Genomic DNA, 27,589 nt, shown 5'->3' with positions numbered 1-27,589 from the left:
AAGCTGACTTGGAAGATAACTTTGGATTTTTGTTGACCAGATATTATCTACATTTACTCATTCACACACTCACTTATTCGACAACTGATCATGTTTTCTGCCTTACATATTTCATTTACTATGCGTACCTTTTCATCTGAACTAAATTATATTTCACTTTTTCCTGTATCTTGATGCTTAGCATACTGGTATGGAGCATGTGATTAACAAATAATCATTCATTGAATTAGAATACATTAGGAAGTGATATTCTCTGTATTCAACGAAATCAACAAAATAAATATGCAGAAATATGAAAGCAAACAAAAATCATTTGTTACAGTATTACAGGTATGTATTCTAGTCACAGGAAAAATTTATGACTCTTGCACAATAAGGGACATAGTTTTCCTATTTACATTTTTGTGCTATGAAAATATGCCTTTTTTCTATTTTATTACATTGCTCTCTCTCCATATTATATACAAATGAATACACACACACACATATATATATATGTATATATATGTGTGTGTGTGTGTGTGTGTAGTTACCTCTACATTACTTGTGATCAAGAGCCAATGAAAAAAGTTAAAATTTTTGTTAATCATGGATGACAGTCAGGTGTTAATACAGTGCTATACTCACAAGATATTTTGGTGTGTGTGTGTGTGTGTGTGTGTGTGTGTGTGTGTAGTTACCTCTACATTACTTGTGATCAAGAGCCAATGAAAAAAGTTAAAATTTTTGTTAATCATGGATGACAGTCAGGTGTTAATACAGTGCTATACTCACAAGATATTTTGGTAGAATTTATGATTTTTAATTCATGGTACATTCTAAATTTATATATTAGGTCATAATGAAAAATATTCTTTTGAATATCTGAATATTATGGATGGACTCGGATATACATTTTAAACATCAAAATTTTTCATAACTACAATATATTCCAAGAAAATGATGTTATTTATGTAGTTATAATTATGTAATAAACAAAAGAAAACAATTGAAAATTTAGAACACAGTAGCCTTTTTCTCTTAATATTGAAAGATTGGGTTCTTGGCCATTTGGTGTACATTCTCTTAAATAAAACTTTGATAAAGATCTGTAGCAAATTGTGAAAATCACTTAACCTTGGGTTTGTGCAAATCTAACATGGCAACTCAAATTATGAAGTGTGCTTAAAGTTTCAGACCTTCTCACATTTTGTTTGAATCTTACATGGTTGCTCTTGACAACCATGATGCTGGAGTTAGTAAGCAAAACTTGAGAACAACTTCTTAGAATTTAAGTTTAAATAAAATTGTGATTATTTCAGAACCTTTATATTTAGTGGAATAAAATTTTAAATTTTAATAGAATAAAAAATCCATACTTAAATGTAGAGAAAATAGATAATGCCGGGATCAAACATGGAGTCACTCAGGAGAGTCCATATGTGCTGATTTCTTTGCGCTGGTCATCTCACCATCTGCAGGTGCACAGCCCAGCCGGAGTTCTGACAACTTGCTCTTCCAGCTCCTGCTCCACCTGTGTCTGCTCTTTGGTTCTTACATGTTTCTGTAGCTGGTACTCACAGATATGCAACTATGTATTCCTCGAATATCTCATCTCTGAACCCTTAGGTGCTAATACTTGTGACATTAGGATTGAGAAGGCAGTCAAGGCAAATGTACTGGGTAGATAGATGTAAAGGGTAGATTTTCAGTAATGTATGCTTCAAGCTGATTTTAGGGAAATAGTTATAGCTAATTTGTAACAGTAAAGATATAGTGGTCCACTCTGTGGAACTGATATTAGATATTTATAAATTTTTGGTAATGTGACTGGTTTTGAAAATGTAATTTTCAAAATAAACTTGGATAAAAATTTTTACTACTTCAAAATAAGCGAAAATTACTCATGTGATAATATGAATAGAAAACATAAGATATATTTAGTTAAAGCAACATATGTCCTCACCTTACACAGGACAAAAAGATCTAGTCTGTGGGACCTAGAGGTATATCAAGGGCTGGAAAGCACATTGAGAACAGAACAAGAGTTCTTTGCTATGCTTGGCTGTCCTTGCTGGTATCATGTCTGTTAAATAAGCCCTTTTGATTATGATTTACTGTAGAAAAGGAAGGTATTTAGCCTGTAGAAAAGAAGGGATAACTATGTAATACTGGAATATAGAAATATTGGTATCATTTTTTGCCTATTCTTTTGCTTTTAAACATAGTTTCTAAAATTATTATCCATCTCATTCCTATTCACACAGACCCAGTTGCCCTATCCAACATGTCCTGGGATAATGAGTTCGTGAAAATAAAGTCCTACCCAGGCAATTATTTCTAGTGTTGTAGAGAATTTTATTTTTAAAACTTATTTGAACTGATAAAAAAAGGAAAAGCATTTTATCTTTCTGTCCTATATAGTAGATTAGAAAATAGATTTGTCCTTTTGAGAATTAACAATCTAAGTACACATACGGAGACAGTACTTCAAAAGTCGGTATTGTTTTACACAGATTTTGAAAGCTCATTTCCTTAGTATTTTTATCGGTAATAAAACCTTTTCTGACAGGACAATTGTGTGAGTGCAGGAGGGGGCATCTTAGAAATGTTATTTGCCTTTCTACAATTATCTCTTTTAAAAGTGGTATTATGCTTGGAGCAAGGAGTTTTACAAATTAAAATTTTTGATTTCTTTTATTTTTATAGAACACCTTACAGGTTTGACAGGTTCTCAAATTGCAATTACAGAAGTAATTATTTGATTTAATGATAATTGCATTTTTTTCAGAAAAGAAGTCAAAAATCCATCTCAACAATGGAGTAAAAAGAATATTAAATGTCATGGGCTAACTACCCACCTGTGCTCTGATCTGATTTCTCATATTCTCAGCGTAGTCTCCAATCTTCATGCTTTATTCTAAAATCTCTAATAAAAAGGCCATTTCCATGGAAATTTGTTTTAGCATTGTAACAACAATATTATTTACTGTATATGTTTCATCTGGTAAAATTGCTTATAATGTATGAAAATCCTCCTTGTGACTTTTCTTAGTTTGCTGAAAATATTGAATGACATTTTTCATCATTACTATGAATCTAATTTTATAATACTTGACATTAATTTTCTCTGTATATACTTCACCAGCATTTAATTCTGTCTTCTCACTTAAAATGTCAATTGTTCCCTGGGGATGTATCTCAGTAGCACAACCACATACCTGGCAAGTGCAAGGTCCTGCGTTCAACTCCTAGTACAAAAGAAAAAAAAAAAAGAAGTAAGTTACTCTATATCAGTAAAATGATTTACTATTATTACATGCTCTAACAGCAGACTTTTATTCTAATATAAGGTAAGAGTTGAATAACAACTAAATTAGAAGTTAGCACAAATGAAAAATGCTCATAACTGCTTCCATAATTTTGTCTCTGTGTAAAACTTGATTTTACTATTTTTCTACAATGAAATATGACTTAAGCTGGGTTGTCACTGGGAAGTAACTAAGACAGGAAATTTGGGAGATGAGTTTAGATACAGAAGATGGAGACTAGAGAGAGAGAAACACGGATGGGTGCAGGTCCATTCCACAGTGTTTTTAGGAGGCTACAGAGGATCCGCCTTGCTGGTTCCTTTGAGGATGCATCAAGAACGTGCCTTAAAAAACAGAAAGATAAAGGGGAAATTCACTTGCCTCCCATCACTTGTTGTCCAATGACTGCCGTGAGGTTTTTCTTCACAGTTCCAAGACACAGATGCTTGAGTGCTATGCGAGTTGTGGCTGAGGTCCAGGATATGAAACAAAAGATGCATGAGCCAGTGGGTCGAGGTGCTGTCAGAAACTACACTGACAAGGCGTTTACTGAAGGAAAGATAGCAGAAAGAGAGGGTAATGAGTGAGGTAGACAATACATGATAGCTGAATCAAGAGGTGTAAATAATATATAAATATGCTGTAATTTGTGCTTTTAAAACATATCACTAGAGGACACCGAATCAATTAGACTCCCCACTTTCACTGATTAATATTTACTTTTTAGAAATTATCAATGTCCTAGTCAGCTAATGTTGGTATAGTTAAATAACATGCGATCATAAACTGTAAGCTATTATTATGCTTCGTATTCTTATAAAGCTGCCATGTTAAAAATAAATCAATATAGATTTCCATTTCTGCGGAAATAGTTTATTTATTAATAGCATTCAGTAAAATTAAATCATTAGGACATTTACTGTAATGCTCTTTTTCATATTATAAAATTGTAAAATTACTGTCAAAGGAGAAAAGATGACAGATGCCAAGAGACTTTCAGACCTATCCTAAGAGACTAAGGGGAGTTCTCCAAACCAAAGGGACACTAAGAAGAACTCTTAAAATATTGTTGTGGTTTATATTTATACGTAGACAGCCTCCCTTCCTCGGTTATATGTGCTATTAGGTGAGGATTGGAGAACTGATTGGATCTTGAGGGCCTGATAGTCATCAGCAGATTATTCTACTGATAGTTTATAGACAAAAGGGACAGGGCAAATAACAAGCAAGACGACACTCAGCAGAAACATGTAAGTGTAAGAGGCTTACTTGTCCTACTGGATTTTATAAAATATGTTTGACAGATGAAATGAAAACTAAAACACTGAATGCTCAGTGTGTGGGGGAGAAATGCTTAAAACACACCTAAACAAAGGAAATTATTGTTATGTGAAAAGTGGTAAGTTTTCTACATTCCCTCAAAGCTGTTGTAATAACAATAACAACACTCTAGGAATATTTGTATAGGAAATAAAATGACCAGAACAACTATTAAAATGCACAAAGAAATACAGTAAAACATTAATAATTCAAAATAGAAATATAAAAGAATATTTAAATAATGTATAAAAAGGCAAAAAAATAAAAAGAAATACCTGGATTGAAAAATCTACACTATTTCTCTATTATTATTGTAACAAATGACAGAAAGTACCATGATTTAAAACAACTCAAATTTATTATTTTATGCTTCTACTCTTCAGTGTCACTCAGTGAGCTAACATTTTCCTTGGTTACTTCTGCAAACTGTAAAGGAGAAGCTATTTCATCTATTATGTCTAGTTTCTGGAAGCCACTTGCACCTCTTGGACACCATAGCAACACTCTAGGTTCTGCTTCTTTATAAATATCTTTGTCATTAAACTATTCTGCTTCCCTTCTTTACAGGTTTTTTCAAATTATACTTGGTGCAACCACAAAAGATAAGGTAAGCTAACACCTCAATAATCTTAAGTTAGTCATATTTCCTTTGCCAATTTATGTAGCACATTTACATGTTCTGGAGTTAACATATGGACATCTTTGGGTGGACATTGTTCTTTTTACTAGAAGCCCTAACATATTAACTACATTAAATATGAATTGTCTATCTATTTTAATTACTACATAATGTCATAGTAATTAAAATAAAAAATTAAGAAATATGCAAGCAAAAAGTATATCTTCATTATATTCTTTTTCTAAAAAATTCACTTCAGATACAATAAAAAAAGCAATTTGAACATAAGACCACAGAAAATATACTGTATTATACAAACATAATTCAAGAGAAAAGAGTGGGTGTGTTAATGTTGGATAAAATGATTTCAGGGTAGGAAAATTATCAGAGCCAGACAACAATGTTTCCTTGTTTGAAGATACTGCCAACAAGAATACATATTAGAGCAGCAAAGTAAATATTTCCAAAATTGATAGATCTAAAAAAAGTTAAATTCAGAAAGTTCAATATTCCCCTATCAGCAACTAAAAAAAAAAAAAAAAAAGAGCTAGACAAAATCATCAAGGATTTAGAAAAACCCAGAAAAAGCATCAACTAGCATAATCTAACCAAGAGTTAGAACACCACACCCAATATCAAGAGAATGTACATTATTTCCAAATATTCCAAAATACCAACTCAAAGTAACGCCTAACATGCCATCAAACAAACTAAAAAAGAATTAAAAGACTTGTGTCATGCATAGATTGTTCTATGAAAACCTAGATATCAAAATACAAAGATAGAATAAATAAAAGGAAAATGTATAAAATACAGAAAGAAATCCATATATCCTTAATCTATTGATCAACAAGAAACATTTAAAGCTTAAAATTGACCTAAATAAAATAAAAATACACAGTGCCATAATTTAAATGACACAGCTAATGCAGTGCCAAGAGGCAAACTTCACGGTAATGCATGCTTCAGAAAAAATAAAAGCCTTAGGTCAGCAGATCAAGCATCCATCTCAAGAACCTAGGGATAAACAAAAAAAAAAAAGGAAAAAAAAGGAAGAAAATCAAGCACAATAAAGGAAGTATAAAAGGTAAGAGAAGACATTTTAAAAATTTAAATCCAATAAAGTAAGGAGATGCATTTCTAAAGGGTGGCTAAAAATTCAAAACCTCAGGAAAAATGGATGACGAAAAAAGGAGAAAAGTAAACATATATTTGACAACTCAGATAAAATATGTCATGTTTTGGAAAAACACAAACTACCACAATACATGTAATATGAGCAATTGAGCCCCTGTAATTATTACAAAAATTAACAGTTCAAGAAGACTAACCCCATCAAGGTTTAGATTACTAGTAAAGTTTTTGATAATTATTTCTTTACAATTCTTCCTCATCAAAGGTCCATATTTCTCTTAGAATAAAAAGTAAAATAGGTCTTAAGTTTTTAAAGCTAGTGTCTCATACGTATAGAAAAAAATAAATATAAAAAAAGAAAAAAGAATGGAAAACCATTGACCAATAGATCTTTCATGATATAATCAAAAATATAATAAGATAATATTAGTGAATAGAATTCTACAGTACATAAAAATAAATCATGTTTGATAAAGTTGGGCGTATCCCTAGGATTTGAGGAGGATATAATATTTGAAAATGAAAAATGTAATTCATTAAAAAAATAGTCATTTCAAGAAAAAAAAACAATGAGGGAACTGTGTTTGAGAGAACTCAAAGTTCACTGATAATATAATCTAAAAAAAAAAAGTATACAGAGTAAATTTCCAAGTGGAAAAATAACATGCACACCAATTGCACAAATGACATCTGTAATGGTGCAAAAGTGAACCTATCGATCCTAGTGTGAGATACAAGGTAAGGCTGTCTACTCTCCTCCCAGTTATTTGACAGAAGGCTGGATATTCTGTCCACTTCAATAAGCAAACTCGAGAAGGTAGAAAATGTGAAGATCCTAAAGGCAGAGATATTTATGTTCAACAACGAATGGCTTAAATGTTTATGAAGAAACCTAAGGACTTCATAAAAGTTTGCATAACTAACAAGTGAGTTTCAAAAATCTTATATTATCAATACTACATAAAAATTAAAAGTTGATTGTTGTTTCTGTGTAGCATCAATGAATAGACTGGAAACAAAACTAAAAATAAAATCTAGTATTTAATTATTTCAACATATGAAATATTAGAGTTGTACCACAATTAAACATAGTTAGGATTTATATGCTTAAATCTGTAAAATATTAACAGAAAGAATCAAAGATACAAATAAATAAAGATATCTATATCTATCTATCTATCTAGATATCTATATCTATCTATCTAGATAGATAGATAGATATAGATATCTTCATTGGTTGACCGATAAGATTGTAAATGTAAGATTTTTGTAAAATGAATATACAAGTATAACAAAATTTCTATCAAAATCCAAAGAAAATTTCTTAGGCATAGATAAGGCAAAGAAATAGAGTAGCTAAAATAATTCGAAATCATAGTAATAAAATGGGAAGAAAAAAGTTAATCCAGTAACTATTTTCATAGCTGAAGTAATCAGCTGTGGGATGCTGGAAAATAAATACATATAGATCACTAGAACTCAATTGTCAACTCTAAATAGACATACAAAAATTCCAAAATATTTTTCAGCCAAGTTATGGAACTATTGACTCAAGATGAATCACAGAGTAATTCCAAAACATTAAATTATTAACAGTTTTATGAGAAGGATTAGAAAGAGATATTTAGGCCGCATACCAAAATCAAAGAATTATACTGAATGTAAAAGACCATTCCAAAAAAAGTGACAAATTGAAATTTGCACTGCACGTTCTTGAAATGAAAAATGGAAAGCAGTTAGTAACAGTCAGAGGTTAAAGAGCTGTTAGAGTGACAGAAAAGTAAATATAGCTATAAAAATTCATGAGTTATTCATGATGCTTTGAATAATCTATCAAATCAACCTTAATACTTTGTAATAATGTACTATGAGTGTATGAAATCTTATCATTCAGTAAAAATGGGTAAATAGTACACAGCACTCATCTGTTCAGTTTCTCACAACTGAAGTGAAGCAACAATTTCCTCAAAAAGTTTTTTATTAAACTTTATGATTGAAATTTTAACATAATAAAATATGTATAAATACTGTAATATTTATAAATAACTTTGATAGAAATTTTTAAAAGTATCTGTACAGTGATATTCACTTAAAATATAATGTATGCATATCATTTGTAAATTATGCTAAACTTTTATTTACACTGTTGAATAAATTAGTTGGGCCAAGTTCCTTGAAATATAGATAATAGAATATATTCATAAACATTCATATTCCTCTTCCTTTATATCTTCTAAACATTTCTAGTATAGGGGCTGGGGATTTAGCTCAGTGGGGATTTAGCTCAGTGTGCATAGCAAACAGAGGGTCATGAGTTCAATCTCCATCATCAAAAAAAAAAAAAAAACTCCTATAATTTGTAGTAGTGAATAACACAGATTATATGTCAAACTTTCCCAAATTTTTGCCCCAAAAATGAAATTCTTTAGAAGCAAGAATAATAATGATTTATGGACTTCATTTATGCAAAAATGGAATGCAAATCTTAAGCACAATGTAAAGATTTTGAAAGACAAATATTTGCACCAAAATTCAGAAAAAATGAGCTTTTACTTAATTATTGCATAGAATAAATATGCAGTATGAAATCATTTACGCTACCAGATTTGTTTCTTTGTAATTTCTAAAAAAATTTATTATGTATTTTTTTCAAATTTTTATTTTGATCAGTGCATGCATGTTGCATGTAATAATTAAATTATTCATGGGGAACTGGTAATTGTACAGAACAGATTTTTTTTCTTATCATAGAGGATTTAAGTAGCCATAAGTATATTAGTTGTAAATTATAGGAGATTTATTTTTTTGATGATGGAGATTGAACCCATGACCCTGTGTTTGCTATACACACTGAGCTAAATCCCCAGCCCCTATACTAGAAATCTTTAGAAAATATAAAGGAGTGTTAAAATAGTCATAGTATATTTCAAAATCTTCTGACCTAGATACATTTTACCTTTTTATACACCCTCTCTTTTTTTTTTCCTCAAAGTTTGTTGGTTCTGTCATTTTGGAGAAAGTTGAAGGAATATATTTCCTGATTTTTCAAGTACCTATGGAGGGGAATTGTTATTAATGAGAAGTTTGAGAATCATTTAATTTTCTTAAACAATACTCTCCTGGTCCTTTTTCACCCAGTTGTCAGCTCTTCTGGCCTGAGACATTCTCTCATCTTGGTAAGATCGTTCTGCTTTTTTCTTATAAGAGCTGACCAGTCTTCTCTTCATGTCCAGCCTGTAGTTTCTGTATTGCTCACTGTCACTCATGCCAGTCACTAGCAGTCAAAGAATGTCGTGCACCCGTCTAGCATTTTGCTTATTTATTTTGCACTTCTGCTGAGGGTTTAGTGCCATATCTTCTTGCATTAATTTTTCCCAGGACAAATAAGGCAAATCTTGACAAAACTACAAGTCACAAAATCTCTTAACTTCAAATAGCTTTTGGAGGGATCTTCCACTGTAATACCAAGAACTGAAGGAGATGCAATGGAGTATCTATAAACTCTTTTAAGAAGTGGAGCACTATTGGCCTGACCTTGAAACCGAGTCAGTATCAGTATCTGACTTACATGTGGCTGAGTTTTGTCTGGGTACACATAGTAATTAGACACTATCATGTAGCCTTCAGTGACAAAGAGCATAGCTCTATCCTTATTATACTTCTCAAATACTAGGAAATAGTGCTGTCTGTAATTATCCACGTCAATAAAGCCAGTAGTTTCAATAAATAGCATCAAAAAGTTCCAAAGCCTTTCGTGATATACTCGAAAGCCTCTCCATTCATGTCAGCCTTGTATATCTGAAAAGTAAAGTTTTCTCCTGTTGGATTGAGAGCTGTATATGTACGGAGTAGGGGTCCAAATGGCTTGAAATCAGTTTCTTTTTCCATTAAAGAAATTTGCACTGCACGTTTTAATAAATTATTATCTCTGAAAATCACCTGGAAGACTAAAAACAAAAGAAAGCCACTTGTGATCAAACTAGGCTCTCAGGTTCCTAAGTTTTTGTCTATAAGTCCTCTCAGGTTGAGCAGAATCTTACTACTGTTGCTGTGAAGAGTTTTGTCCTATGTGATCAATATTGCAGTGATAAAAACTGAAGATGTTTTGCAGAAACCATTGTCAGACCCATTAAAAAAAGGCTTCAGGGCCTTTTTTTTAAAAACCATACTTTATTTAAATAAATAGTTCACTTAATCAAATAGAAGCTCCCCTAAGAGCTCACTCATTGAATGAACTTTTTTCTCTTAGGATTCTCTTCATTGCACCCAGACATAATTTCTTTTCAAACTGCCTGTGGCAATATTTCTGTTCTTTTGTCCTAATGCACATATTTGAAACTTTTATTCATCAACCATTGTCTTATGGAATACCTCACATGAGTGGCTCACGTTGAGAAATATTTCAGCCTTTGGGAATCAACTGCCTTCTCTATCTGATCTTACTTGCTTGAGTCATCATTTTAAGTACCTTTTCACCTGATCTCATATACAGAAGTCATCATTTTAAGTAAGATATGTGAAGGCTTATATGGAAGGCTTAATTGTTCAAATATCTCCCATTTCTTAAATATTTTGATTATTAATTAAGATACCTACTTAAGGCTGGTGAATATTTCACTAAACATCTGTGCAGAGCAAACCAAATAAGATTATTTGCTTTAAAACCAGTTATGTGAACACAAGCCAGAAGTCATTAGAAAAACTAAGAAGCCATCACTGGTTTGGGTTTTTTACTATGGTAAGAGCAATTAATATGAGATCTGTCCTTTTACGGTTTTAACATATACAATGTTGCATTTATTATAGATGGAATGCTATAAGTCTTGTCTCTAGATGTATATATCTTAGATGATTAGAGTTTTATAACCATTGAATAATCATTCCAGTATTCTTTCTCTACAGTCACTGGAAACTATCATTCTGTGCTTTGTGCTGTAAGTTTAGATGTGCTTTTTATGCAACATAATACATTTAGATACTTCATATAAAAGAAATGATCACTTTCTAAATCTGGCTAAAAAATTTAAATTTCTGAAATTACTGTTTCCAAATCAATAAAATAGTAGTAATTTTCTCTGTGTTACGATATTCTTGTAAGTGTTAAGCTTGAAATAGTATACAGGCTTAGAAAATAATTAATGCACTTGAGTCATTTTTCTTTCACTTTTGTCTTCCTTCCCCTTTGCATATTCCTCTCTATCACTTCTCATTCTCTCCCTTTGCCTTGATCCCTGGCTCCTCTCTCCTCTAGTGCATCTCACTGCCCTTCTCTTAATGATTATATTGTAGGTTTGCTTACCCCTTGGTTTAACCCTACCTACTCAGGAACATTTACAAGGTAGAATGCAATAAGGCTGGGGGTTTTCATTGTATAAACTTTAAGCACTTCAGCAGACTTCTGAACATATGGCCCTTCCTCAGTGAATCTGTGCTTTACCGTGTTACCACACAGAATAAGCTCAACATATTAAAGCTGTAGCTCCTTGTAATTATCATAGTGACTGCTCTCTCTCCCTTGTTCTCTCCTTCCTTCCTTCCTTCCTTCCTTCCTTCCTTCCTTCCTTCCTTCCTTCCTTCCTTCCTCCCTCCCTTCCTTCCTTCCTTCCTTCTCACTTTCTCTCACTCTCCTCTCCATTAATTTTACCCCTTACATTAGTAATTTATGTGGATTACCAGCATGAATATTTAGTGTAATATACTCTAGGTACTATGCTAAAAATACAGTCTGTGGATCATTGCTTAGTCCTCCCAGATTAGTAAAAGCAGTAACTGAAAGCCAGAGAAGTTAAGGATTTTATCTAAAATTGCATTATTTAAAAATTCCACAACCAGAATTCCAATTTAGAACTGTCACCCCCCCACACAGAATTCAAATAATTAACTGATGTTAACTTTATTTTAGCACCTGCATTAAAGCTGTTTAACTTGAGAGTCTCGCTCAGTTACCAATTATGTATGTATGTATATGTATATATATATATATATATATACATAATTTTCATATATATATATATATGGAAACTGATAGATCTCAGTCATCAGAGTCCAACTGCGTGCTTTTCCTTCGCTTCCTAACATACACCTATGGCATTTTACTGTTTCTGCATAAAGGCCAATCTTCAAATCAATGATGTATCATTAGAAAATGCTTCAACTCAAGGAAGTTTTCTTTGATTTACCCAGACTGCATGAAGTATCCTCTAACTGGGCTATTAGAACACCCAGAGAATCCACCCATTACCGCATACACAACACTTTCCTGAAATGTTTGACATATGTATTGCTTTGTAGGACAAGATTTTAATTGAAGACAGGATGATGTTTTATTTTCTTTACACAAGGGTTGTCTTAGTACTGATGTTTGAAAAAATAATCAAATGATTGTAATGGGAGGAAATTTATTTACTGAGTAAATGTCCTACAAAGCAGAAGTGAAAATCATGTTACTGAATCATGTAAACCTAGGGAGCATCTTGTCATTTTCCAGGATTTCTCTGTAAATCTTGAAGCAACTCTGATGCTGTAATCTGTGTCTGGAGCTCTTCTCCCATCAGTGGCTAGGGTTTAATATTGATTCATGAGTCAAAATGATTAAAGCATGGCTCCAAAATACAAAATATTCATACACAAATCATGTATAACTCTGATACCACAAGAACTCAAGTGCATTGAAAAAATTCACATAACAGTGGGAATTTCATGAAGAACCCAAGATCTCAGAGTGAACAGAATATCAGGGAATATACAAACTTAAATATTTTGAGTGTGTTTCAAACTCAATTATGCTTTCAATGTAATTCAACTCACTATACACTGAGAATGCAATACTAGTTACTATTAAATATTATCATTGTCATATGTTTCATTATAGTCATCATTCCCATGAAGCAAGAAATACTTAAGATTGTACTCAGTAACAGTTTCACTTCAGTTTCTGATTTTTTTGTCTAAAGTAAAATGAAACTGTCAGTACAAGTGTTGGACAAAACTACATACAGCATAAAAATGCCTGACTTCCATTGCCTAATAATTCTCATTATTCTTATCTGGATTCTGTCCAGATCTCTTAGAATATTTTTAACTAGAAATGTCCAAAAGTGGACATCACATTTCATTTTAATGGGAAGGTTATGTCTCTAACCACACTGTACTTTCCTTTCTCCCACTGGAAAAGTAATCTCTCTGCAAAAGAAGATGAAGGAAACATAACATCCCATTTGGAGGTTTCTACATTCAACTTTTCCTTAATGGGGTAGATAGTGAGCATATTTTGTTTCATCCATCTGCCATGGGAACTCTGTTTAACTCAGCATATTGATTTGGATTAATTAATGTAAGAATAGGAAGGGTTGGAAATTTGGCAGACCAGCACTTCCGAAGCTTGAAATTCCTTAGTCAGTAAAGGCATATCTCAAATTGACATAGCAGGTTATCAAAAAAGTTATAAAAACCTGGGGACCGAGAGTAAGCAGAATCTATACCTTGCAAGTTTGACACTTGCATGCTAATGCACTCTTGGAAGCAGTTTTTTTTACAAAGTTACTATAGAAAATGTTTTCTTGAATGCTTATTACTATTATTATTTTCCTGAAATCACAGAAGATGATTTGATTATTTTTGACATAAGTTGGATTATTTAGATCCACAATCTTATATTTCACATCCAGTATTGGACCTGCATAAAACAAATTCAGTAAAGACAGATTTAATGCAGATCTGTACCTCACAATCTGTCAGCATTGTTGAATATTTTGTCATCAGGCCAAACAATAATAATTTTCCAGGTCCCAAGTTTATGATGGTAGCTCAGTAGAAATTACATTTAACAAAGATCCATATCTTATAGGTCAACATCTAACTGAGCCTAAAAAGAAAAATGAAACAGGCCATAGTACTTGCTTGTCAACTGTGTATCCTTGTTGCTCACATAGCAGTACAGGCACATGCTAACTGTAAGTTATTTCAGAAAATTATTTATCAGAGCCAAAAATTGTGAATATGAATAACTTCAAAACACTGGTAATTAAATATCCTTCTGAGGATATCTCCCAATTGGGAGATATACTGTAATTTAAATAGAGTTTAGTAATTGAGGGTGTCAAGATGAGTTCAGAAGAATGAATATCATAAATTGATTTTTTGTTTCAGTGGATCTAGGCATGAATATGTTGACCATATTTAAATCAAAGACTGGCATATTTTTTATATTCTTTTTAAAAACTTCTGTGTAGTTTTCAATTTTAATCTTCAATAAAACACACTGGTACTTATGGGGAAAGGGATATTTTAAGCAGGCTAAATGTTTAGTTCTCTTAAAAAACTAAAAACATAAAAAAAGACTACAGTAACCATTCAATACCAATAATTAGCATCATTTTATCACTGATACATTTATCATTGCCCCAATCCTGTACATTAAGTCATCACTCTTTAAGTTATGTACAATATCAACTTTCGCATTTAAAATACAAAGACAATATAAACATGATCAAAGCTTATCTTGTTACTTGTAATAAAATAATTAACTTTTAAATTATCTTTATTCACAGGACATGGAACTTTACATAGGAGACCTCCAAACCCACCAAAATTGTGTAGCTGAATAAAAAATCAACACACAAAAACAATACTATCCCTATATACAAATAACAAACTCACTGAGCAAGTATTAAGAGAATCAACACCCTGCACAATAGCACTGAAAAAGTGTAATACCTAGGAATCAATCTAAAAAAGGAAGTAAAAGATCTATCTGTAGAAAATTATAGTATTCTGATAAAAGTGTTCAAAAAGAATATCAGAAAATGAAAATATATCACTTGCTCATAGATAGAACTAACATTTTGAAAATGGCCATACTCCCAACACCATTATACAGATTTAATGCAATCCTGATCAAAACACCATTAACATATCTCATAGATCCCAAATTCATTGGAAATAGAAAAGACCTTGAATAACAGAGGAAATCCTGGGCAACAAAGGCAAGGCAGGAGATATCACAATCCCTCATTTGAAATTATAATACAAAGCCACTGCTATAATAATCAGCATGACACTGGATAAAAAAAAAAGAAAAAAGAAAAAAAAAAACCTGACCTGAGGGTTAGTGGAACAGATTAGAAGATGCAAACACAGCTACAAACTCACTCACTCACTCACCCACCTTTTACTTGACAAAGGGGCCAAACATGCTCATTGGAAGAAAGTGTCTTTAATAAATGGTGCCCTGCATGCAAAAGACTAAAACTAGACCCATGTATATCACAATGCACTAAACTACAGTCAAAGTGGATCAAAGTTCTAAATATTAAATCAAAAGAAGATAAATCTACTAGAAGAGGTGATAGGTAGAAATCCTAAAGATATAGGGGTAGGTAGAGTGTTAATGAACAAATCTCATACTGCACAAGAAAACCTTAAAAGAATCAACAACTGGGATCTTATTAAAAAGCTTTTGTACATCAAAAGAAATTACCCACCCAATGAAAAGACAACCAAAAGAGTGGAAAAAAATTTTAATCAGTTGTCCTTGACACAAAGGCATTCTACCTGGAACATACAAAGAATTTTAAAAAATCAGACCCCCAAATTCAAAGAAACAATCCAAAAATGGGTATCCGAGATGAATGCACACTTCTCAGCTGATAGAAAATTAATTATATGAAAAATGTCCATATCATTGGTCATTTGAGAGATGCAAATAAAAACAACACTAATATTGCATCTTACTCTGGAAAGTATGTCTATCATCAAGAGATCACCAATATCAAATGTTGAAGGGCAATGGAGAAAAAAGCTCTTCTGCACTTTTGATAGGAATGCAGACTGGTGCAACCATTGTGGAAATCAGATTTCTCAAATAGCTAGGATTTGAGGTCCCATTTAACCCAGGTATTACCCATCTGGGTGTATTCTCAGAAGCATTGAAAACATCATACCACAGTGATATACGTGCAACCAGTATATAGAAGCACAATTTGAAATAGCTAAGTCTTGGAAATAATGCAAATGTCCACCAACCAAGAAATGGATAACATAAACGTGGTATTTTTATACTATGGAGAATTACTCAGCCATATAGAAAAAACAAACTTGAAACTTTATAGGTAAATGAATGCAACTGGGACCATAATTATAAGTGAAATAAACCAGATGCAATATGTGAACACTGTATTGTCTGCCTATTGTGAGAAACTAAAAGAGAAAATAAGGTGTAAAGTGTACAATAGATACTGTGAGATGAGAAGAAATTATTCAAAATGAACCAGGATGGAGAAGTGTAAGAATGGAAAGGAAGAGGAGAAGAAATGCAATCAACTATAATATTGGTATTATATTAGTGGTATTATCTCCTGGTATTATCTCTTAGTTCATTGGAAAGAAGGTTAGTGCTAATATCAATTGGAGAAATTTCAATGCCCATATCTTGTACTTTGAATAACTAAAGACAAAAATCAATGTATTAAATATCGGAATTTTACTTTTATTTTGTTATGAAATTCTGTTTTACTTTTTCCCATAAAATACACAAGTAACTTCCAGGTTTTTAACTTTACTGTTGATGACCTATATGATTTTCAGGAGCATCACTGAATCAGAAAACTTTCATGAAAAACAACTTCTGTATCTTATTAGAAATTTATTATTTTTTTTAAAAAACCTATTTTTTACGTTTGATAACAGAGAATTTGCTGGCTATTTTGATTCTTGGTACTACCAATATTTTTCCTCCTCTAACCAGCATATACTTCTGGTTTCTATCACAATTACACAACATAAACTTTCAAAATGAATAGCATGTGTTCCTAGGATCTATACCTACCCTGGAGTCATTAACAATACCCTAGGCATATGTAGATGAACCATTTAAGTATGCCCCATTAAATCTAAATTAAATGTATATTGAGCTCAATATCCTGTACTTGAATAGAGTAAAATCTAAAACTATCCCAATAATGTATAATGTATAAAAGGATTCTGGAGTAGAATTAGATAATATTCTTAAATGAATTCACCTAAAATACATGACATCAACTCAGTAGTAGGTCTTGGAATGTGATATACTAAAGTGAAAGCACTGGAATGTATCTTTTGTCAATTATGTCAGTTATATATATAACTGATAAAACGTGGGAGACACAAAAGACATAGTATAAGCATTGAGACCTGTGAAAGAACAAAAACAATTTCAGCTAAGAATAGTAGATTTGTTTCTGCAGGCAGCTAGCATAAACAGGGAGAACTAGCCAGGTCCACTTCTGCTTGTCAGCTGCCACCACTGGAAGGTTTGCTTCCCACAGGCAGCCAGCATAGGCAGAGGGACCCAGCAAGATCTACCTCTGCTTGCTGGCTATTGCCATTGGAAAGCTTGCTTTCCAGGAAAAGCAAGCAATCCAGCCAGATCCTCTTCTGTTTTCCAGCCAATGCCAGCAGAAGGCTTGCTTCCTGCGGGCAGCCAGCAAGCAAGGACAGGCAGCCAGGTAAGTCCCATGCACCTGCAGGCCATCACTGGAGACCCGTGCTTGCTTCAGGCAGTCATCCCTCCCCAGGAGACTCAAACAAACACATTTCTATGTGCCTGCTACCACTGTGGGAGTCCCTGTGTAGACATCATGCACCCCTGACCATTAGGGAAGCACTTGTGTAGCTGCACAGGTCTAGAGAAGCCCATCCCATGCCCTGATCCCTCTCTAGGAGCCTGAGGTCAGAGAAATCCAGGTTTCAGTCCTATTTCCCTACACTGCGGAGGGGCAGCCAGCATAAGAAGTGCCGGGCATACCACAACTGTCCTGTGGGACAGAACCCAGAAGAATGTCAAGACACAGGAGGCAAACACTATCTCAAACCTGCAGTCCACACAGAACAATCTGGAAGATATAGCCATGGAAGAAGATGGAAGTCACCAACCTGAAATCTCCAAAAAGGATAGCAACTGGAGTAAAGAAACAACTTCATGAGACTACAAAAGTAATCAGATCCCAAATACTGCTTCAGTTAAAAGAAGAAATCACAAACACAATGAAAGAATTGCTGAGCATGTCTAAAAAGACATATATATATAAAAAAAAAAAAGATCACAAGAAAATGATGGAAACCTTGAATGAACAATATAGAATGGAATTATAATGCATGAAACAGATTGAAAAAGAAATCCAGGAAATTAAAATATCAATTGAAAGCTTGCAAAAAATTGCTTGAAAGAGACTGCAGATAGACTTTCAGACATTAAAGACAGGATTGAAGCTGGTTATCATGAAAGGAAACATCTCTTAAAAATAACAAGGAAGCAGGAAATAACAATTCAATGGCTGCAAGATGATGGAAAAATAATTTAAAAGTGATAGGTACCCGTGAAGAAGCAGGGGTTAACACAAATGAAATTTTAAAAAGGCTATCAACAGAAGTAATAGCAGGAAACTTCCAAACATGAGAAAGGACCTGGCATTCAGATAAGTGAGATTTGCAGAACTCCAACTAGCCATGATCAAAGTAAATCTACACTTAGACATGTAATAATCAAGATTCCCAAAAATTCAGCACAAGAAAAGAATATTAAAAGCTGAGAAAAGAAACAGATCACTTATAAAGGAAAACCAATCAGAATCACAGCGGACTTGTCAACATAAACAATCAAATCAAGAAGAATCTGGAGTGAAATGTTTCAAATCCTGAAAGAAAACAACTTCCAACCCAAACTGATGTACCCTGAAAAATGATCTTTCAAAATTGTTGGAAAAATAAGATACTTCAGTGGTAAATAACAACTGAAGGAATGCATGATCACCAAACCAAACCTACAGAGAACGCTATAGGATACTTTAGAGAGAGATTAAGTTGACCATGGTTCCAGGAACAGCAACAGATGAAGACTGCCATACAAGCAGGCGATTGCATGATGGGGAAAGGTGGAGAGCTAACAAAAGGAGCATGGCAGAGAAAAACTAATGTATGCCAGTTGTAACTATTAATATAGGTGGCCTCAATTCACCAATAAAAACAAACATAAGAAGAGCAGATCAAGAAACAAGATACATCAGTATAATGTATACGAGAGACACATTTAACTCACAAGGACTGAAACTCACAATTCATACACTGAAAATCAAAGGACAAAAAACAATTGTTCCATGTGACAGGAGACCATAAAAAAGCAAGGGGAACTTGCCCATCAGCCACAAAATGGATAAGAAAGATATCTTCATACAATGGAAAGCTACCCATTTATAAAGTAAGATAATCTCCAAACTCTTAGAGGTTTGGAGATCATGGAGATCATGTTCATGGGTGAAATTATTTGAACCCATGGGTGAACCCCAGAATAAAAATCAGAAAAAGTTAGTGGGATACAAAAAGCACAATAGATATTATGAAAGTGATAGGGGAGGAAATACCTAAGAATGGAAGTTGGTAACCACTGTTAATTTCTTACTGTCTTGAACCCTTGTATCATTTTCATAATTTTGATAGATGTGATTTTGTTCTGTCATCTTTTGTTAGATTTTACTGTGCCTGATGGTATGGGTACCTATTTTGAAGATAACAATTACGGTAACTATTGTTGGTTTCTTTTTGTTTTGTTTTGAAATCCCACATTACTTTCATTCTTTTATTTAATTCATTTTATTCTGTTCTGTTTTGTTTCAATTTACTATTTGTTACAGTGTGGACTACTATTTTGAAGAAAATGAGATACTATGGTAGCCGTTGTTGATTTCTTATCATCTTATTTTAAAGTCATATAACACTTTTATTCTGTTGTGTTTTGTTTCGTTTTATTTTGTTTGATACTAGGGATGGCTATTTTGAAAAGAAAAAGAATCATTATAGTATTCATTGTTCATTTTCTGTTGTCTTGTTTTGAAGTCCTGCAATACTTATGTTCTTGTGTTTTGATTCGTTTTAGTTTGTTTTGTTTGATTTTATTTTGTGTGAAGCGATGGGAAGCTATTTCGAAGAAAACAAGTCACATTATGGTAGCCATTTTCAATTTCCTGGTGTCTTGTTTGGAAGTCTCGTAATATTTTCATTCTTTTGTTAGTGTGTGATGTTATGAACATTCTGAAGTGAACAGGAGACATGGTAGTCACTGTTGATTTAATGCTGTCTTGTTTTGAAGTCCTGTGTTGCTTGCATTTTTCTGTTCTGATTTGGCTTGTTCTTGTTTTATTTTTAAAATAAAAAGTAAAGATAAGCACAAGATGTTAAAAAAGAATGGTAATAATCACAACAAAAATAGCTAGAAATGTGTGGTATTTGTTATGTATTTGGTATCCTAGAGAAAATGCTCTGGAATTGTTATCTAAAGCTATAAATATGGCATGGTGAAGAAATATTAATTTAACTGACATTTTATAGCATCAACTCCTGCTTTATAAGTCAGATTACTTTTCATTCTAGTGAATGAGTCTGTGAAGTACATACCATCAACCCCTTATTTTAACTCATAATGATGCTAGAGACTTCATCTTCATGATCCATGTGATGCCTGCACAGCTCTCTTGAGTATCACAAAGCAGTGATGTAGAAAGTTCCTTAGAAATCTAGTGTATCGTAGATATAGCCAAATATTTTGATTCAAAGGCAAGAAGTGTTTACATAACACTTACCCTGTGACAAATTATTTCACTAGCATCACTTTAATCAAATTTGTGATAAGTGCTTTCACAAACGTCTTATAATCCTCAAACAAGAAGAAAATCCCCACTTATGTATTTTAAATATATGGTGACCTAACTTTAAACAAAATGGAATATACCTTTCAAGAAAACTAACATATTTTGAAAATTGTTACCAATTCTCATTCATCAGTAGGGATCTAATAACTATTTTAAAGTCAAACACTTTGAAAAGCAACAGTACTCTTTCTCTAGTGCCTCTTCTGTAACCTAGTTCAGAGAGTTGGAAATTTTCTGTAAAGAGTTAATAGTTTGGAGACTTCATGATGATTTCTTTCACCTCTATTCACTTGAAGCAATGCATAAAGAAAGAAGTCTGGCCATATTCCAATAAAATTTAATTTATGAAAAGAGGCAGGAAACAGAAAATTTGGCTACACACTATGGTTTACTGACTACTATTTATTAGCTGCTCCTCAAAAATTTAAGAAACACTATTTAAAAGTATCAGCTAATTCTTAAATTGTATAGTTGATCTAAGCAGTTTTTTGAATAGGAATATTTACTGCTCTAGTTACAATGAATTGAAAGTTCATTTTTCCCATACTGTATGGTGAATTCCTAACTCTCAGTGTGATGGTAGTAAAAGACATGATCATTGGGACTGGTATTTTTGCCCTTATAGCAGAAACACTAGTAATATTTCTGTCTCTTTCACCATTTCAGGACATACAGATTTATAAATCAATTATAGCATTTATCAGCATCTAGAAGCCTAAGATATCTTGCAGCCTATAGCATTGTGTTATGCCAACCAGAACAAAAACAATCACTAGCTTAAATAATATATATATATAACTTTCTCTACACAATACACATTGCACATGCATAGATTTTTTTCTTAATTGGAAAATTGCCTAACAAAAAGATTTGAACTAACATGCAAGGCTCATGGAAAACTGATTATGACATTTCACTTGTGAGTGTCTTCCATATGTCAAATGAAGTACAACTTGTATCACTAATGCTGTCTATGCTCTCATTTTAAATTTCTGTTGTCTGCCTCTTTTTTCATTCAGTAATGCAGTTAGAGTGGGAATATGGTTACTCTATCTGGTTAACTTAATAAACAGTGGGATAATGTTAAGGGTTGTGACTTTATTGCTCTAAGTAAAATTCATGCAAATATTATTATTGTTAAAAACAAAGCAGTTCTTAATGTCTATAAATACTTAAGCATCCTAGAAAATAAGATAAAATAAAAACTTGAAAAAATTACTTTATGTTATAGATTAAGAATTGGTGGACCACTTAATGCCAGCTGAATTACATCAGCATGGCACTGAGTGGAGATGCTCTCCCCGAGTAACATCGCCAGCATAAATAGAGAGATAGAGCAGGAGAAGGAGGGTGCTAATGTGTTAATGCGTTATTGCACTGAGGCATTGTGTGTTCTCCTACGAGTTGCTGTTTGAGCCATTGGTTCTTCTAGAGAAGCTCTGGTCCTCATATCGAGCATTGTTTTCTGGCTCCCGAAGGGAAGACATGTGTTGTTTGGTCTCCAGGATGAACTCATCACGCCGGCTTCCTGGCATGTACTTGACTGTGCTTGTCACTGGAGGAGCTCAGGGTCTCCATGTCGCTGAGGATGGCTGTGGTGCTTTTCAGGACAGGCCTGGTCTTTGTTGTGAGTGTGACTTTTGGCTCCATTGTAAAAACTTCATCCCACCAGCACAGCTCCTTCATCTCAGTGGCATGGACTTTCTGGCTTCCACCGCTAACCTTTGGGCCTTCTCAACAGGGATCTGTAAAAGAGACTGGCATAAGCCCTTTTTGTGGGCTCTAGACCTCCAGGTGGACTCATGGGAGTCATTGTCATGAGCTCTGGGTCTTCGGCTGGACTCATGTGGGACACTGCTGTGAACTCTGGCCCTTGGCTAAATACTGTATGTTTTTGGTGTTGTGGATATATTTCCTGCATTTTCTTATGTTAACTCCCAGTGACTGTTATAAATACATTATAAACTCCATGTCCTGATTCTAATTGTTCTTTGCACAACCCCTAACTACAACACTTTAAGTAATACAGGAAGAATGTTCCCCATAGATGCTAGATTTAGCAACACAAGCTCTAGATTAACACAATGATAATTTTGACTGTATTAATTTAACGCTACTCTTTCAATATGACTTATTTTTGATGTTTACATAGGAGCTGTGACCCTTTCTAAATATCAGCTAAGTACAAATCTCAAAGTACATTCAGTTATATCATTGATGTTTTTGAGGATTAACGGATTGTTTAATAGGAATTCAATACCCATGAAACATCAGAATGAAACCAAAAAATTTTGTCTTAATTTTGGTAAAAATAAAATAAATTTACTTTAAGCACATTTTTGAAGATTGCTTAGAAAGATAGGATTTAATAACTTGTAAGGCTATTAACATTCATGTATATATTAGTTAAGACTGCAGACACTTGAAAAAAAACATTTAAAAATATCTATTATTATTTACACAGGAAATGATTAATGCATAATTTTACAACCATAATACACTGGCAGACAAAAAAAAAGGGTGATCAATGTAGTAAATCTATAGGATTCAATTTAGGGATTAATTTAATATGCTATTTATAGTTTCTATAGTTACAAAAATGTAGGAGTAATTTCTAACATAAAATCTTGACTAGAGAAACATATATAATTGCTCTACATTGTCTCTGTCATTAAGAAAATGTAATTGTAAACAATAAATATAAAATTAACAGAAATTATGAAGCCGTAGTGAAAGACAATGGCAACTGGCATTTTATCTGTATTTGCATCGAAATTTTGAAATTCTCTACTCACACACTCCACATCCTCCCTCTATAAGGGGTTTATTTAGATTTTCAGCTTTTCCTTGTTGTTGTCATTGTTTTGCTAAAATGTCACTTCCCAAAGCACAGCATTAGGTAGAGGATGGCTTCCAGAAATGACATTTCAAAAATGCTGATATATAATCATTTGGTTCTGTTATTTTTTTCCTCTCAAAGCAGAGAATCTAAGGCATGTCTGTCCAAAGAATGTGCCTGTAAGACAGGAAACATGGTTAAGAAAAAAAATAAAGTAAAATTACCTCTCTTCAGTCAACAAAAGTTCTTTCCCAGATATTCTGATATTTATATGCTGGTCCCAAGAAAATTAAATGTTTATTATCAAAGGAACAGAATGGAGAATATGCAGTATAAGAAAAAAATCCCTAATGAATCCCTCCTATGTCAACACTGAAAAGCAGAACTTAGACATTCACTCCACGTTGTAATATTTTATTAGCATTTATTTTGAAGTACAACAGACAAGATCCATGCAAAAGAGCTTTGCATGACAGCCACAGAATGGAACAGAGCCTGACAGAAGGGGCACAGTTCTGCAGACCTGAGATTGCCCATGTCACTTGAGTTTAACCTGATAAAACACAATGGCCTCAGATCATTGAGAAGTTGAAGATGAACAGGTGTGCAAATTTCTGCCAGCCCCCTTCCTTTTAGAACAAGTTAGTATGCTGACAAATGTAAAATCCTCAAACTACTCACCATACCATCACAAAGGATCTGTCACAACCGAAGTGAAACTCATTTGAGGAGGCACGGGGTACACTGGGTAAGAGTAGCTATTGTCAGATACCAAAACTTCCCCCTGAACCCCTTTCAACAGACATTGAAATCAAAGGATTGTGTGTTCAGTAATCTTTTAATTTTTTCATTAACTAATTTAACTCAAGGTTCTCAGTCAGTGCCACTAAATTAATAATGATAATGGCCTTCAAACTAAAAGGGGTCTAAAGATCAAAAGCAGTCAAAACCACTGGCAAGCAGCACACACCAACATAAGCCACTTAGTACACAGAATTACTAAAAATGTTAATGGAATGATAAATATTTAAAATTAGCTTGTTGATGAAATGCTTGAAAACCTAAATCAGAAAAAAGTTCTCTTCCTAGGAATAGTTAAGAGATAAATTGGGATTAATAGAGAAAAATGCTAAAAAGAAGTCTAATATAGTAACACTTGGACTTACGATTGTATAAGTTTTGTAGTTCATTTAGAATGAATAAATTTAAAGTGTTTAAGAAATGGGACAAAGTTAGATAAGAATATTATAAAGGAATACAAGTAAAGATGCTATAAAAATATTCATGCTGCTTTTTCCAGAGAATGGATTTGTGAAGTACTGCACATATGTGTATGTGTGTGTGTTTGCACATGTAAAAGGCAAACTAGCCAAAAGTAAAACCAACCAAACTAATAATTTTAAAAAATACTAACGGAGGACCAGTGTGAAGAAGAGGCGAGAACGACCCCGAACCGACCAAAGCTGCGCGCCGCAGCATCTCGCATCCAGCGCCTGCGTCCCGCTGCCGCCAGCACCGTGCCCAGGAGATGCCCAGGAGATGCCCAAGAGAAAGGCTGAAGGGGAGGCTACAGGCGACAAAGCCGAAGTGAAGGACGAACCACAGGGAAGATCTGCAAGACTGTCTGCTAAACCAGCTCCTCCAAAGCCAGAGCCCAAGCCCCAAAAGGCCCCTGCAAAGCAGGGAGACAAGGTACCCAAAGGAGAAAAGGGAAAAGCTGATGCCAGCAAGGATGGGAATACCCTGCAGGGAAAGGAGATGCCAAAGCAGGCCAGGCACGAAAAGCTGAAGGTGCTGGAGACGCCACGTGAAGACTGTGCATTTTTGATAACTGTGTACTTCTGGTGACTGTACAGTTTGAAATACTGTTTTTTATCAAGTTTTATAAATATACAGTTTTGTTTTACCTTTTTTTTAAAGCTATAGCACACAGAACACTTCATTGTTGTTTTGGGAGCAGGAGCATGTCACTAGTACAGTGTCTCGGAAGCTGGATCGATGTGGGGGAAGCACGTTTCCCTGCTAGTTATGAGAGACTTCCTCTTGGCTCCCAGGAGGAGGGATTCCCTGATGTTGACATATGCTGCCACCTTGGCATAAACGCCTTGTGGTATGGGACAACCCCCTGTTCATTTTATGTCCCCCTTTCTTCTGCCATCAGCATAGACTTAACTCCCCTAAGCCCAGAGACCTGTTGGGACCTGATTCCCAAAAGTTGATGTTACCAGTGTGTCTGGCAATCTGGACTTGCCAGTGACACTGAGGTGGTGTCCCACAAGAGCAGTGATTTCCTTCTCTAGATTGTGGATCTTCACATTGATAATTCTGCCATTTTAATTTCCTGAAAGTCAAGGTCAGCTTGTGAAAAGTTGTTAAACAACATGCAAAATGTGAAATGTCAACCCTCACTCTATGCTTTCCCTACTTCAGAGCCTCAGATGAAGACTTCATTGGATTTTATAGTGGCTTTCTGATTTTTGGTAGTCCATCTAAGAAAGGAGTTTGAAAGTTTTTATACACTGTTAATGATTGTGTGCCCATGTCCTGTCTGAAACATCATGATTGTTTATGAAAAGTATCTTTAATAAAGCTGGATACAGTTTGGAAAAAAATACTAATGGATAACCTTAAGTAGCAGGTCATAATGAATTCCCGTTAGCTGGTGGAATTAATGATTTCTAGTTGTTAAGAAGTCTGCAGGGCTTTTGATCTCACTTTATTGTATTAAGTTCCAAAACACAAAGTGAACAATACTAGCAACCACAACAAAAGGATAAAACATAACTGTAAGATGATTTTTAAAAAATATTGATGGCATTTTTGTGCTCTCAACTGCAATGACCTACATTTGCATTGTACTTATTACCACCGTAAAGAGCTATGATTTCAGCTTGACCATCATGGACTAGGGCTAGGAACAAGTACAAAACACTATTAAAATCTTCTTTATCTTTTCTATTGTTATTATATTGTTATGTACACTATAAAGATGCTACCAAATACCTTGATAAATGAAACTTGCAAGTAGAATTCATTTTTGCTTTTGAATTTATTATATATCAATAAGTAGTAAATAAAGTTGCCAAGAGGGTTCCTTTAATTTTTACATCTACTGAACAAAAAAGCTAAGCAAGAGCAGTAAAAAGGCAGACATTATCAATAGAGAGTCTTTTCTTGTTCTTTTTTTTTAGATAGGCGATTCTTTGCAGGACCTGGTCATTTTGAAATTGAGCTACATTATTTCCTCTGTACTTTTGGTTTGTTTGTTTGTTTGTTTGTTTGTTTTAATTTTGTAACAGGATCTTGCTGAGCTTCTAGGTTGTCCATAGTGGGTTTGAACTTGTGGTCTTTTTCCTTCCTCAGCCTCACAGGATGGTGGAATTACTGCTGAGCACTACACACACGGTTTAAATACAATATCTCGATATTCCTACGGAGCCAAATGACCATGTTAGTCAACCTGATTTTTTTTAAAGTTTACTCATGACAAAGTTGTTCTTTTGAAATATTTTAAGAAAATCTCCTAAAATGTTTTAATTCATTTCTAAAGTGAGAATACTACAGCACAGTTATTTGTATTGCATTTCTAATGAGAACCAGAGTATATTATTCTTTATAAATATGACTTAAATGTCACTGACATCTTTACACTTTTAATAAAAAATACACTTAAAATGTCTATCTCATAATAGTTTCTGGCTTGAGAAAG

The 27,589-nt window shown here is 33.6% G+C and overlaps 2 pseudogenes; one reads left to right on the top strand and one right to left on the bottom strand.

The window, feature by feature from the left end:
• Positions 1 to 9,493: 9,493 nt before the first annotated feature.
• Positions 9,494 to 25,366, bottom strand: LOC100714292 (histone acetyltransferase type B catalytic subunit-like; annotated as a pseudogene).
• Positions 25,367 to 25,419: 53 nt separating this feature from the next.
• Positions 25,420 to 25,691, top strand: LOC100714566 (non-histone chromosomal protein HMG-17-like; annotated as a pseudogene).
• The last annotated feature ends 1,898 nt before the right edge of the window (positions 25,692 to 27,589 follow it).

Source organism: Cavia porcellus, unplaced genomic scaffold (assembly GCF_034190915.1).
Source record: "Cavia porcellus strain 051 isolate PalLab524CR breed Dunkin Hartley unplaced genomic scaffold, mCavPor4.1 scaffold_30, whole genome shotgun sequence".
In the NCBI taxonomy this organism is placed as follows: domain Eukaryota; kingdom Metazoa; phylum Chordata; class Mammalia; order Rodentia; family Caviidae; genus Cavia; species Cavia porcellus.
This window is presented reverse-complemented; position numbering and strand designations above follow the sequence as displayed.